The sequence below is a fragment of the Oryzias melastigma genome, linkage group LG14, assembly GCF_002922805.2.
Source record: "Oryzias melastigma strain HK-1 linkage group LG14, ASM292280v2, whole genome shotgun sequence".
NCBI lineage: Eukaryota > Metazoa > Chordata > Actinopteri > Beloniformes > Adrianichthyidae > Oryzias > Oryzias melastigma.
Window position 1 is genome coordinate 4,651,553 of NC_050525.1, and position 12,639 is coordinate 4,664,191.

The window sequence follows — 12,639 nt, forward strand, 5'->3', positions numbered from 1 at the left end:
AAAAATGCTGTTTGAAAAAGCTTGTAGGTGTGATGGGGGTCTACAATAGGCAAGACACAAGCTTCCTGCTCTGCTCCATTACGATGCATCCACTTGGAGTCAACAGATCCATGTATATCTTAATTTTCCTCGTCTGAGCTGGAATCTGGATCAAAACTCTATGACTGGATAGCTCCAATAGGTAAAGTTAGGTTTGGGGTGTGAGAGGGTCTAAACTAGGGGGTCCCCAAACAACACCCTGTGGGCCCGATGTGGCCCACCTCCACATTTGGCCTGGCCCCCAAACACTGTAAGAGACGCATCATTTTATTTTACTTTATTTTATTTTATTTGATTGAGATCCAAATAGAACGTGGCATTTTATTCCAACCTTATGCAGTCTGAACTGTGAGGGGACAGGATAGAGTATTTATTGGTTTAATTTAATTTTTTTGGTTTAATATTTTTTTCAGTAAAGATTACAAAGATTAATAATTTAAGTTTGCCTATGTGTGGCTTTCTGGAAAACCATGAATTTTTACGTTTAGGCTGTGATTGTTGTTCTTTTTCTGACAGCCTACAAACCGACCCCGACCCCACATCAAAGAAGAAAACAGTTATGTGGCCCTCACAAGAAAAAGCTTGGGGACCACTGCTCTAAACTAGCAGGAGAGAGTGTTAATAGATGGATGATGGGAAGTGAGGGTAAGCTTATTCTCAGTTCTTTTGGATTTTGGTTAAAAACGGCATAATCATAGTTTAAAGACCCCTGAGAACGCTTTTACAATATATCAAAAGATGATTGGAGTAGGACTTTAAGAGCATATTGTAATGTTTTATATTGTAATATAAGACGTGTAATATTTTCATTGTCATTTTGTTGTCTAAAGAAATCAGTACTATTGCAAAAAAATGTCTAGTTTAACTAACTAACAAGGGTATGTCACCTGTGGTTCCAGAGCCACGTCTGGCTCTTCTACCTCTCCATTTTGGCTCTCTGGTTGAAGATAAATACAAACTTTTAGTTTCAGAATGTCCCTCTACGAGCCTCAAAAGCACAGTAGGCATAGTGGTTCAATAATTGAGAACTAAACATTTTGAGGAATTCTGGTGTTTTAAGTGGTTCAAAAAATACAGTAAATTGGCTCTGTTTTATTTTTAGAAAGTTCTATTTATGTATTTCTGGCTAAGAAGCACAACAAACGTTTAAAAATTTATATATATTTTTCACATTGCTGACATTGCACTACCTACCACTAGATTTCCTCTATTGGGATGATCCTTTGTGACACAGGAAGTCTTTTATTTTGAAAAAAAAGTCCTGTAAACTTGTGTCAAAAGTTATAAACTTTCATATTTTGGGGGGAAAAAATGTTCTCTTAAAGTTTGTTTTATTTATAACAAAAAATAATAGTTTATTTATATTTCTCATAAAAATCTTATTTTTCTAAAGGGTGTGTGGCTCCTACTGGGTTGTGGTGCGTCAGAAATCGACCCAAATGGCTCCTTCAGTGTTAAAGGTTGCAGACCTCTGGCCTAACTCGTTCCGTCGACCCGTTTCTTGTTCTAACAGAGTAGATGGACCAGGATTGTTCCCCTCCAAAAGAAACGCAACACAGAATTAATCTGATGTGAATCCCTAAACTCTAAACTTCATAGAGCGTTTTGAGTGTCAGTTCAGCCCTAAAAAACTGTGACATTTGATTTCTAAAGCATTTATTTTCAAGAGGAATATTTTTTTATATATTTAAAAACCACAGCTGAATATCTACAATAAAACTAACTCTCAAGTCTGTACACGGTCATTCCTATTAAAGTGTCTGGAATATAAATCAGATAAGCACAAAGAAAACGTATTTTGGTCATTTGGATGAACTTAGAGCTGATATCCTGGCAATGATAAATGTTTCTTAGAGCAGTTTGGTGAAATTGAATAATTCCCCACAGACCAGCTGAACATCTCGAGCTGCAGACTGCTTGAAAAACGCTGTCCCAAACAATCTTGTTTGGGAGCTACTTATCCTGGTTCTGCAGTAAAAACATGTCTAACTAATGCTCTATCACATCCTCTTAAACAATCAGTGCACAAAAGAAATGAATTATGAAAGAACGACCTTCTGTGTTCTCTCACCATTTGGGTCATGGCATTGTAATTCAAAGGTGAGAGATTTCGTTTTCGTCTCTGCAGTTGTGGGGAAGAAGCAGGTTTTTGTAGTTTACAGACTGAACCACGTTAATGCTCCTGCTCCAGATCCTGGCTTCTGGTCTTTGTAGATGGTGTTAGCATGCATATTCACTTGCATGGAATGTGGGAGGAGGAAATCCAATTATGGATTATCGCAGGAGAATCATATGGATGCCCTTTTAAACCCAAAGAGTAAGCTGTTCTAGAACAAGCTGTAATCATATCATAAAGTATGTTCATGTATTAGGAGAGTATGCATTTAGGGTAATGTACTGTTAGTGTGAATTTATCTTTTCCTAAAAGAACTGATACATTTATGAATCCAAGTTTGATTATAGAGAAATCAATCTTTGTTTCATATTTATTAAAGGTGGAGAATCTTGAATCTGTTTCAAAATTCAAGAAATTTAAAGCTGTCAATGAGGAAATTAACTTTGATTCAAAGGATTGTGGGAAAAAAAAGTTCATAAAAAAAAACTGTTGTGAATAAATATTGCTGGGAGTGATTGCAGATGGAAAACGGCTGTGGGGCTTCTAGGAGACACAGCAGGGGTTGATGGGAACCAGGAAGTGCTCAGGTGATGGATCCTTCTGATGGCCAGAGGGAGAGACAGGGGACCGATTCATGACAGTTTTCTAGGAGATAGTTTCTGCAATATCATTAGAAATTAAACTCTAAGTTAGTACTGTTGGTACTTAGTAAGCCTGCCCTCTCTTCCCATCATCCCTTTGTTTTCGCTCTCTCCCGCTAGCTTACAGACCCTCACAACCCAAACCAAACATTACAACATTGCAACAAAAATGCTGATCAATATTAAAGCTTTTCAGTTTTGATCCAGATTTCAGCTCAGACGAAGTAAAAAAAAGACGTTCATGGATCTATTTGTCTGGAGGTGGATGCATCGGAATGGAGCAGAGGAAGGAGATTGCTGGTTGTAGATATAACAACCACAATCTTTTTCCACGTCATTTTTTGTCTGCTTCTGATTCACAGTTTATATTCAGAAACACAATTTTACGCTTAATTTTCTTTATATATGTCCTCCATCTTTAACAAAATGCCATAAGATTATGTTAAATTATCATTTTTGTCTGAGTGGGTCTTTAAAGTCCTAAGATAATCAGAGAGGGGTAGGATCAGGTCAGCTCTGCTCCAAAAGCCACGCCCCCTCAGAGGAGATTTTGGAAACAGAGGTTTCAGATCAACATAAAAAAGCTCTTTGATTTTGGCTAAAAACTTCATAATCATAATTAAAACCCTACTGGGAAAGTTTTTTTTTATTTTTTTATTAAAGTGTCATAAGGGGACTTTAAAACAACTTTCTTGGATTATTTTTAAGTATCTCCAGAACAAAAATTCATATAACATCTGTGTGAGAGTTTAATATCAGCTTAAGAGTTTAAATTGATTGATGAAGAGAGGCGTGTCACTGACTTGTAGCTGGAGAGAGTATCAGTAATTGCCATTTTTGGTAAAAAAAAAAAAAAAATGACTAAGCTAGTTTGTTGGAGGGCAAATGTAAACAAAAACTTTTTTTCAGAAAAGTAATCTAAAACTGGATTAGATCAAAACATTTCTCTCTGTCACTCTGGAGAGGAAAACATCTCAGATTTCAAAGACGAGGTGTGTAATCTACGTTGTGCTGAGACTGACGGTAATCAAACTTTTGCTTTTTGGTGTTGGTCTGTTTGTTTCATGCATTATATCAAAGGTTTTTCAACAAAAACAAGATTTGTGTTGGTCCCTTTGTTCTCACAGAGATGAAAGAAGACCCTGTCGTCAGAAAAATCTCTGATCTGAAGGTGGGTCACTAATTTAATGGTTCACCTCTTGGAAATGTAGAATGTAGTGAGAAAAAGTCTAAGCATCATCAGCACAGCTGGATTTAGAGTGCTGCAAGGTTAACATTCTCAGTGGCAGAAACCTTCCTATCTCTTGGTAGCTGATGTAAAATCTTCTATTTTCATTTGTGCACACAACTAGATTTCTTTAGTTTACCTCCATTCCACAAGATTTAAACTCCAGTTTAATCAGCCAATAAAGGAAAAAGCAGCATCAAAACCTGGTAATTCAATTAAAAGTGAGACATTAAACGTCAGCAATATAAAAAATAAAGAACGCTTTGGAAGGTGGACAGACATATTGCAGATCGGCCTTTGTTTCTATAGCAGGGGTGTCAAACTCAATTGCACAATTGCAATGCCACATTAACCTAAAAAAATAACGACTTTGGTAAGGCAAAACAGCTATCATGTAGCTGAAAAAATAGCTAAACTTCAAAATAGCCTAAAAAACTGAAAAAAAGCCTAAATTAGCCAAAACAGCTAGCATGTAGCTGAAATATTAGCTAAACACCAAATTGGCCTAAAAAAATAAAAACTTTGGTTCGGCAAAAAAATGGGATGTAGCTACAAAAAAAAAATAGCTAAACTTCTAAACAGCCTAAAAAACATACAAAAAAAAGTCTAAATTAGTCAAAACGGCTAGCATGTAGCTGAAGTGTATATTAGCTAAACTCAAAAATAGCCTAAAAACGGAAAAAAATCCAAAATTAGTCAAAACAGCTAGCATGTAAATATTAGCCTCACTCCAAATCAGCCTAAAAAACAGTTAATAAAAGCCTAAATTAGCCAAAACAGTGAGCGTGTAGCTGAAATATTACCTAAGCTTCAAAACAGCCTAAAAATTGGAAAAATCCTAAGTTAGCCAAAACAGCTAGCATATGGCTAAAATATTAGCTAAACTTCAAAATAGCCTTAAGAAAATCTTAATAAAGCATAATGCCAATTTTTAAAACTTAAAAACCTTAACTTTTTAAAAATAGTTATGAAAAATAATAAGACAAAAATATTATTCCAGAATAAATCAATTTAAACCTAAAATAACGTTCAATATTTACTCTATATAAAAATATATTTTGTTAAAATTATACAAGTTAGAAATGAGCGCAAGATCAAATAAAATAAAATGATCTTGAGGGCCGGATATCATTACCTGGAAGGCCGGGTCCGGCCCCCGGGCCTTGACTTTGACACATGGTCTATAAAGTCCATTACAGGTTGTTATTCAGACTTAATCTCTGTTCTGAAGGGACTGTAGAACACAAAACACCACAGAGTTGTTAGCTAAATCAGAATATTCATACTGGAACCTCCTTTGGCCTTAGCTTAGTGTATTCTCCTGTGGTACGAGAATTTAAGATATTTCTTAAATGCCTGTTAAAAGTCAATAGTTATTTGCTGGAATTTAATTTTTAAAAATCTTCTTATGAATTGATCAGACTAGTTTGTTGTAATGTGAACTTTGTATTCCTTCATTGTGGGGGAAGAATCGGCTGAAGCTGAGGGTTAGGATCTTTGTCCCAACCTCTGTGGGTTTTGAAAGAATTATCAAAGATTCACTCAATGAAAATAGTGTTTAGGTGTTTTCAACTTGTTTTTGTGGCATTTTTCTCATAATGGCGGACATAAAGGAGAAAATTCAGCTAAAAATTGTATTTCATTTTGAAAAAGATTTGTCAGAAGAAAATATGATGCATTCACTTGTAGAAGACTAGATCCATGTGCAGTATCTCACAAAAGTGAGTACACTCCTTACATTTCTGCAGATATTTATTCATCTTTTCATGAGGCAACACTGCTGTATGAGTTTTTACACAGTGAAAAGTAGTCATGGTCCACCTCCTCCATGATGACATCTCAGAGCTGGTGTACATTTGAGACGTTATGCTTCTCTGTCTTCTGTTTTAGGACACCCCAAAGATGCAAGATCTGTAGACATGCTTGGCCAATCCATCCCCTTTTCCTTCAGTCTCTTTAGCAAGGCAGCGTTCATCTTGGATGTATGTTTGGGGTCATTACCATGATGGATTTCTGCCCTGTTCCTGGTCTGCTTCAGTATGTCTCAGTGCATGTTAGCATTCATGTTTCCCTCAATGAACTGTAGCTCCCCAATGCAGACAGCACTCATGCAACCCCAGACCATGACTCTACCAACACCATGCACAACACGCGACTTTGAACTCCTGAACTGGTTGATGCCTCACACACTTGACACCATTTTAACAGGTTTATCTTGGTCTCTTCAGACCACAGGACACGGTTCTGCTTGTCTTCCACAAACTGTTTCTGGGATTCCTTGTGTGTCATCTTCAAAAGAAGGCTTTCTTCTGGGATGACGGGGTATTCAAGTCCAGGCCTCGAGGGCCGGTGTCCTACATGTTTTCCAACCAACCTTCCATTGAAGCTCCTTATTGGCTGCTAATTTCCAGGATCAGGTATGTTTAGCCAATAAGGAGCTTCAATGGAAGGTTGGTTGGAAAACATGTAGGACACCGTCCCTCGAGGCCTGGACTTGAATACCCCTGATTGTAGACCAATGTGATGCTGTGTGCGGCGTATGGTTGGAGCACTGACAGGTTCACCCTCATCTCTACAACCTCTGTAGCAAAGCACTCATACATCTGTATTTTAAAGGCCACCTTCGGATGTGAAGCTAGGAACGTGCACTCAACTTCTTTTACTGAGTATTGTGAGGCTTTTTCTGAGTCAAATCTGTCTTTCTAAACATGTGGGCTGCAGCACAGTTTCAGGGTGTTGGTAATCTTCTTACAGCGTGGGCCATATTTATGATAAGCAACCAGCTGTTTGCCTTTAGGTGTCATATTGAACTTCCAGTGACCAGGTTGAGAGAGTGGAAGAGCTTTTGACACCTGAGACAATAAGCGTGTTTGAGATGACCAAGGCGGACCCAGAGTTGCAGATTGCCTGCAGCGCGGTGCATGCTGGTTAGTTTCTGTCACCGACGTCGAATGTGCGCCGTCACAAAGTATCGCGGGAAAAGGGCGGGTTCGAGGCACCTTCCTAAGCCAGCACAGCCAGAAAATAGGTACTGCTCTAGCTTCAAGTCGCCTTGAGGACTACAAAACGATGCATTGTGGGAAACGGTGTCCTGTTAGTTCTTGTAATTGGACGTGAAATAACTGGTGCTAAATGGAGGAAATCAGTGTATTTTTTTTACTCTTTCTGGATGGTAGTGAATCACTGACGAAAAAATAAACAAGATTTCAAATAATCTGTGGTTATGTGTGTTATTGTTGTCTTCAAAATTAACTTTTTTCAAAATTGTATCTGTTTATTTGGGACTGTGTTCATGAAATGAATTCTGCGGCAATTTTTTTTTTTACCTGTTTTACTCTGAAAGATGTGATGTGAAGACACAACAGCACAAATCCTACTAGGAGGAGTGGCAGATTAAAATTCACCCGAATGTTGAGGACAACCCCCCCAACTGCTTGTTCTCGTATGTCTCGTCGTTCACCCTCTCAGGCGCCTTTCTCCGCCCCCTCCTGCAGCAGCTTGGTCTCGCCGACGATGTAGTGTTGTCCCATGAAAATATATAATTTAATATCTGCAGAAATGTAAGGGATGCACTCACTTTTGTGAGATATGTCTTCAACTTCTTCATCTGAAGCTAAAGAAGTGGAAGGGACAGGGAAGCATCGATGCATTCGTTTTTTAATATACATAATTTTAATTATGAGAAGAATCAACAGTTCTCAGTACAGTACAGAGGGACGAAAAGGGAAGAAAACAGAACAAAGAAGAAAACTTGTAAGATCTTTTAATTTATTTGCAAATTTTAAAATGTGATGATTCTGTTCCTGTCATAAAACATAGAATGTTGGTAAGATTAAACATTTGGGTCAGAAAAACACAATCTTAAAGCATGTCTGCTGAGAAATTAAGCAGCAAACATGTACAAGTTACAACAACATCCCTTTAAATGTTAATATTTTTCATCAGGTGTGAGGCCTCTTTATATCCTCTATATAATTTTTTGCCCTGAAATCATCATTTTTGGATGAACATTTATTGTTTTTGACTGAGTTTTGAGCAAGTGCTGCATTAAAACTGCAGATTTTTACTCTTTGAAGGAACCATCTGTCCACCGAACTGCATTTATAATGCAGCGTAACACCAACACAGCTGGCCAAAGTGCTCACTTCAAAGAGCAGCCACATTAAAAACCTAAAAAAAAATAATAGAAAAAGTGAAAGCCACATTTCAAAACTTTTAAAACAAAAAGTGTTTGAAAAAGAAGTTAGCTGGCTCATTTTCTTGCTCAAACTGGCTACAGGAGTGAGGTGCAGATTACAGTTAAGCTTAAATCCCATTAGACATTTGCTCTCTGGGGGAGTGGTGAGCTTCAGACACTGTTGCACTCTGGTTTAACCCCCCAATCCAACCCCTTAATGCTGAGTGCCAAGACAGGAGGCACTGGGGCCCAGTTTTAGAGTCTGGTATGACTCGGCTGTGGATTTGAACTCATGACCTTCCATTTTCAGGGTGGTCCTTGGTCACTCCTGCCTTCCGTATTCTTACTCCTCTCCCTTTACAGCGCCGGAACTGGCACTAGTGGTCTCCAATCGGACTGAGCTCCGTATTCTGAGTCTGAATGGGCTCAGAGTAAACTAATTGGACCAAACTGGCCATCGTAGACAGGAATTATGGGATGTAAACAGAGTGAGAACAATAAACTGCGGACAAACGTGGATCAACAATAAGATACAGCAACTCATTGAAATTTGGTTGGAGGAATTCAGATTAATTCAGGTTAATTAAAACAACCTTTAACATGATATACGTTACTTCTCTGTTTCCCAACAATCATTATGTCATAAACTTTTATCACCGTACCTTCTTGGCCATTGTCTCCTCCAGTAACCAGCTCACAATAAAATTCCATTTCCCCATTTCCATTCCGTTTCCCCTTCACACAAAATAAGAGTGGCTTTTTGTTTAATTATATTATTTTTTTTAGAATATAATCTTTTAGCTCTTTGTAAAAGCGGTCTAGATCTGCCCAGAAGTGTCACTTTTTTATGGCTACATCTGTATTTTCTTAATTTGTTACTGGATCCGTTTACGATCCGTGTCCTGCATCTGTCATCGTTCCCTCTTTTGAGTTCTCACCCAGAATCGCTCCTAAACTAAAAAATGCTTACAGCTCCCTTATTCCCATTGCTCAGCAGTTTGTTTTTACAGTCTTCCATCATTGGCAAAGACCGGCTGAATTATTGTGATTGGAGAAAAATTGCTGACCCAAATCTAATGATTGAAAAAAGAGGGAGGAGGGGGTTTATGTTTGAGAAAAGCATTTACTGTCGATAAAATCACCTATTTTTAATATTTGACAGCTAAATGAGATTTATAAATGCTGAATAAGGACATTTTGTAGCCCTGTTGTTGGCGGGGGTCTCAACGAACTATAACAATAAAAGTATTGAACTATGATAGGAGACAAAACAAACATCATTCTGGAACATTCAATTAAAGAAACACTCTTGTCACGGGGTGGAAAAGATGTTTTTTAAATTCGGAGGGCTCTTGAACACACCACCTAATTGGAAAGGATTGAGGGCAGGTGTGTCTAATCAGAGACCAGAGGGCGGCCATATCCATATGCGCGAAAACGCGCATATGGATATATTGTTGAGAGCGCAAGTTTTTAGAGGATTACTCAGAAATGTGTGAACGGATCAAAATACAACTTTGGAGTTCTTTATAGTGAGGATTGAACAGTATAATACACTCAAAAGCTAAAAAGGAGATTTTTCATGGTATGGCCCCTTCAAGCGAGCCCGATGTGTCCGGTTTGAATGTCTGAACACACTCCAAGACTAAAAATGTCCAAACACCCTGAAGGATCAGGATTCTGGTGTTGCTGCTCCGGTTGACTCCTTGATCACTTGACTTACAGTTGACTGTTGGAGTCGTGACAGTCAGACTAATGATAATCTGCGTCAGGTCACAGCGCCTCACCCAGCACCACCATTACCGTTAGTTATTTATGTTCTGATCTGTTGACAGTCAATCACAGCTGGGGAGGGGGGTGAAGGAAAGGGGGCGGGGAGTCTTTCACCTCTGGACTTCCTCGGTAAATCTTTAGGATCTCCAGGTGGAAAACAGGAAATGGAACTTGGTCTTCGACACACCCAAAGTCAGTAATCTTATATGTTACAGGAAAACTGCTGTATTTCAAGGTTTTCATTTTCATTAAATCATTAAATGTTGTGTTTGAAAGAGTCTGGACAAGAGAACATTAGCAGTGCTGTGACCTGGATTTCATCTTGGTTTGGCTTCTAACTGGAGCCTAATGTGTGTGATTTTCTTTACACTGTAACCACACAGATCCAATAACAGGACTGATAGTGGCGATTTCTTGGAAAGCAGGATACATTTTAATAGATTTTTGTGTTGGAGAAAATGTGCAGCTTTCATAGAGATCAAAGCGGCACATGGATGTGGGTCAGAGGAACACAGGTTTGTGTTGATAAATGAGCAGAGGAATGAAAACCAGAAAAAGCACCAAATAAGCAGCTTCCTTCTGCTTTTTTTTTGGTGTGTTTGAAATATTTGCTTTGTGGTGCAGGTTTGTCTGATGGTTACAAAAAGGGAATTTGACCTCCTGAGACCCAGGCTTTGTTCAGAGTGCGTTTTAAAAAAAAGTCAGATATCATGTTGTAGAAAAGCAAAAATGTCATGTCCCATATGAGCGCACAGTCTCAGGAAAATGAATTCATGCAATTGTATAGACTCACCTTTCTGCTACATTTAGTAAACTTATATACTTACACAGAATGCCAATCAACCAACTACACACCTTCATCCATTCAGGCATCACTTCCTGAAACAGGATGTTTTTGGTGTCAGACATACTCATCTGAATATGGTAGAAACTGTTGATTTGGCTGAAATATTCCTGTACAGACATTTTGAGAATTTAAAGAGAATGACCTATTAAAAAAAAGGAACATCGGGTAAGCAGAATGCATGTGGGCAAAAATATCCTCCTTAGAGACAATTGAACCTTAGAGCAGATGAGCTTCAGCAGCAGTCCAGTGCCCCCTCGCTGTTGCTGAGAGCTGTTTGTGCGCTCACGCGTGAGCTTATAGCCTCAAGCTAACATTAGCGACGCTAAAATAATGATGAGCAATATTGGATCAATTCAGTCGTACAGTTTTGAGCCAGAATTACAATTCTGGAGAGGAGACTTTGGCACACCCATCTCAGTAGCTGCAGGTTTAGTCTCAGCCTTTTCTAGCATCCAGTTTTCATCTGCTCCTGATTTGAATAAAGAAATACTGAAAGAATTAATTGTAAACTTTTTTATATAGGTCCTCTATGACAAAAATGCTACAAGAACATGTAAAAAACGCAAAAAAGATTTAAATTGGAGTGGGTTTTTAAATAAAGAACCAAACCTGCCAAAATTACGTCCACTCAGCTCAAGCAAATTTGGAATCAAAACCGCCCAATTGGGAAGGAAACTGGACTGTTTTCTGAGTCACAAATATACTCTTTTTTTCTAACATTTTTTTTATCTGTTCCTGAGTCACAACAATTTGAATAAATGAAAATTTAAGCTTGATTTTTTTCTATATATGATCGTGCTAAAACACCACTTATATCAGAGTGGGTCTTTAAGGCTTCACTCTTCATCAGATCACTCGTCCAGCATGTACATGTCTATGAACTCCGCCTTAAATCATAGCTGTGAGGTTGTCATTTATGACATAAAGAGTAAAGACATCCCTGACAGAGGGTCTAACCCATTTCGAGCAAGGGGCTCCTGACAAAGTGGCCTGTGACTGTATGAGGCGCTGTCATTCGTGCCGCCAAGACGTTTTTTTTTTCTGTCATGAACCTCACTTTCCTCACCGACCTCAGCGACAATCTAAGTGTTCCAGACCTCTCGGTCTCTGATCAGATTACAGGGTCCAAAATTAAATCGAGGCATGAGCAGAGGTCCGAGGGGCTGCGGAGGAGCCAGACATGACTGAGGTAATGTCACTGCGGTGCACCCACTTGAATCCACACACATATACAGACATGTCTGTTTCCCCGTATTGATTTGCCGGGAGAAAAAAAGTTGAGGTCAGCAGGCATATGTCTAAATTTCTTTCCCTCTGTCTCTCACACCCCATTTGTCTCTGTCGGATTCAATACTCGCCCTCCCCCATCAGGGGGCCACGCATCCACCTACACCTCCAACAGCCCCCCCTGCCTGACCTGCTCCTGTCTCTCCGCTGCTTCTTTGTGTCCGTGGCTTTGCCCTTCACTTGACATACATAAATCAATCAGTCCAATTTCATCCAGAACAAAGCCTGATGGACTTCTGAGCCACAGTCCTGATAAAGTTACTATCCAGAGTGTAATTACCCTCTCCATTAAATGATGTGGTTATGTGACTGAGGATTTGATTTATCTTCATTTTCGGAGCTCACACGCACGTTTTTACCACAGATAAATGGAATCAAAGATGGCGGCCCTAACCGCGTCTCGCCAAAGTTTTCCTTCTTTTCACACGGTTACTTCCAGAAATCTAAACCCCTGAAAGACAAGAGATATAATCCTAGTTTGGAACCATGTTTTCAAATTATTTTACATTTCCTGTTTTATATTTGTTCATT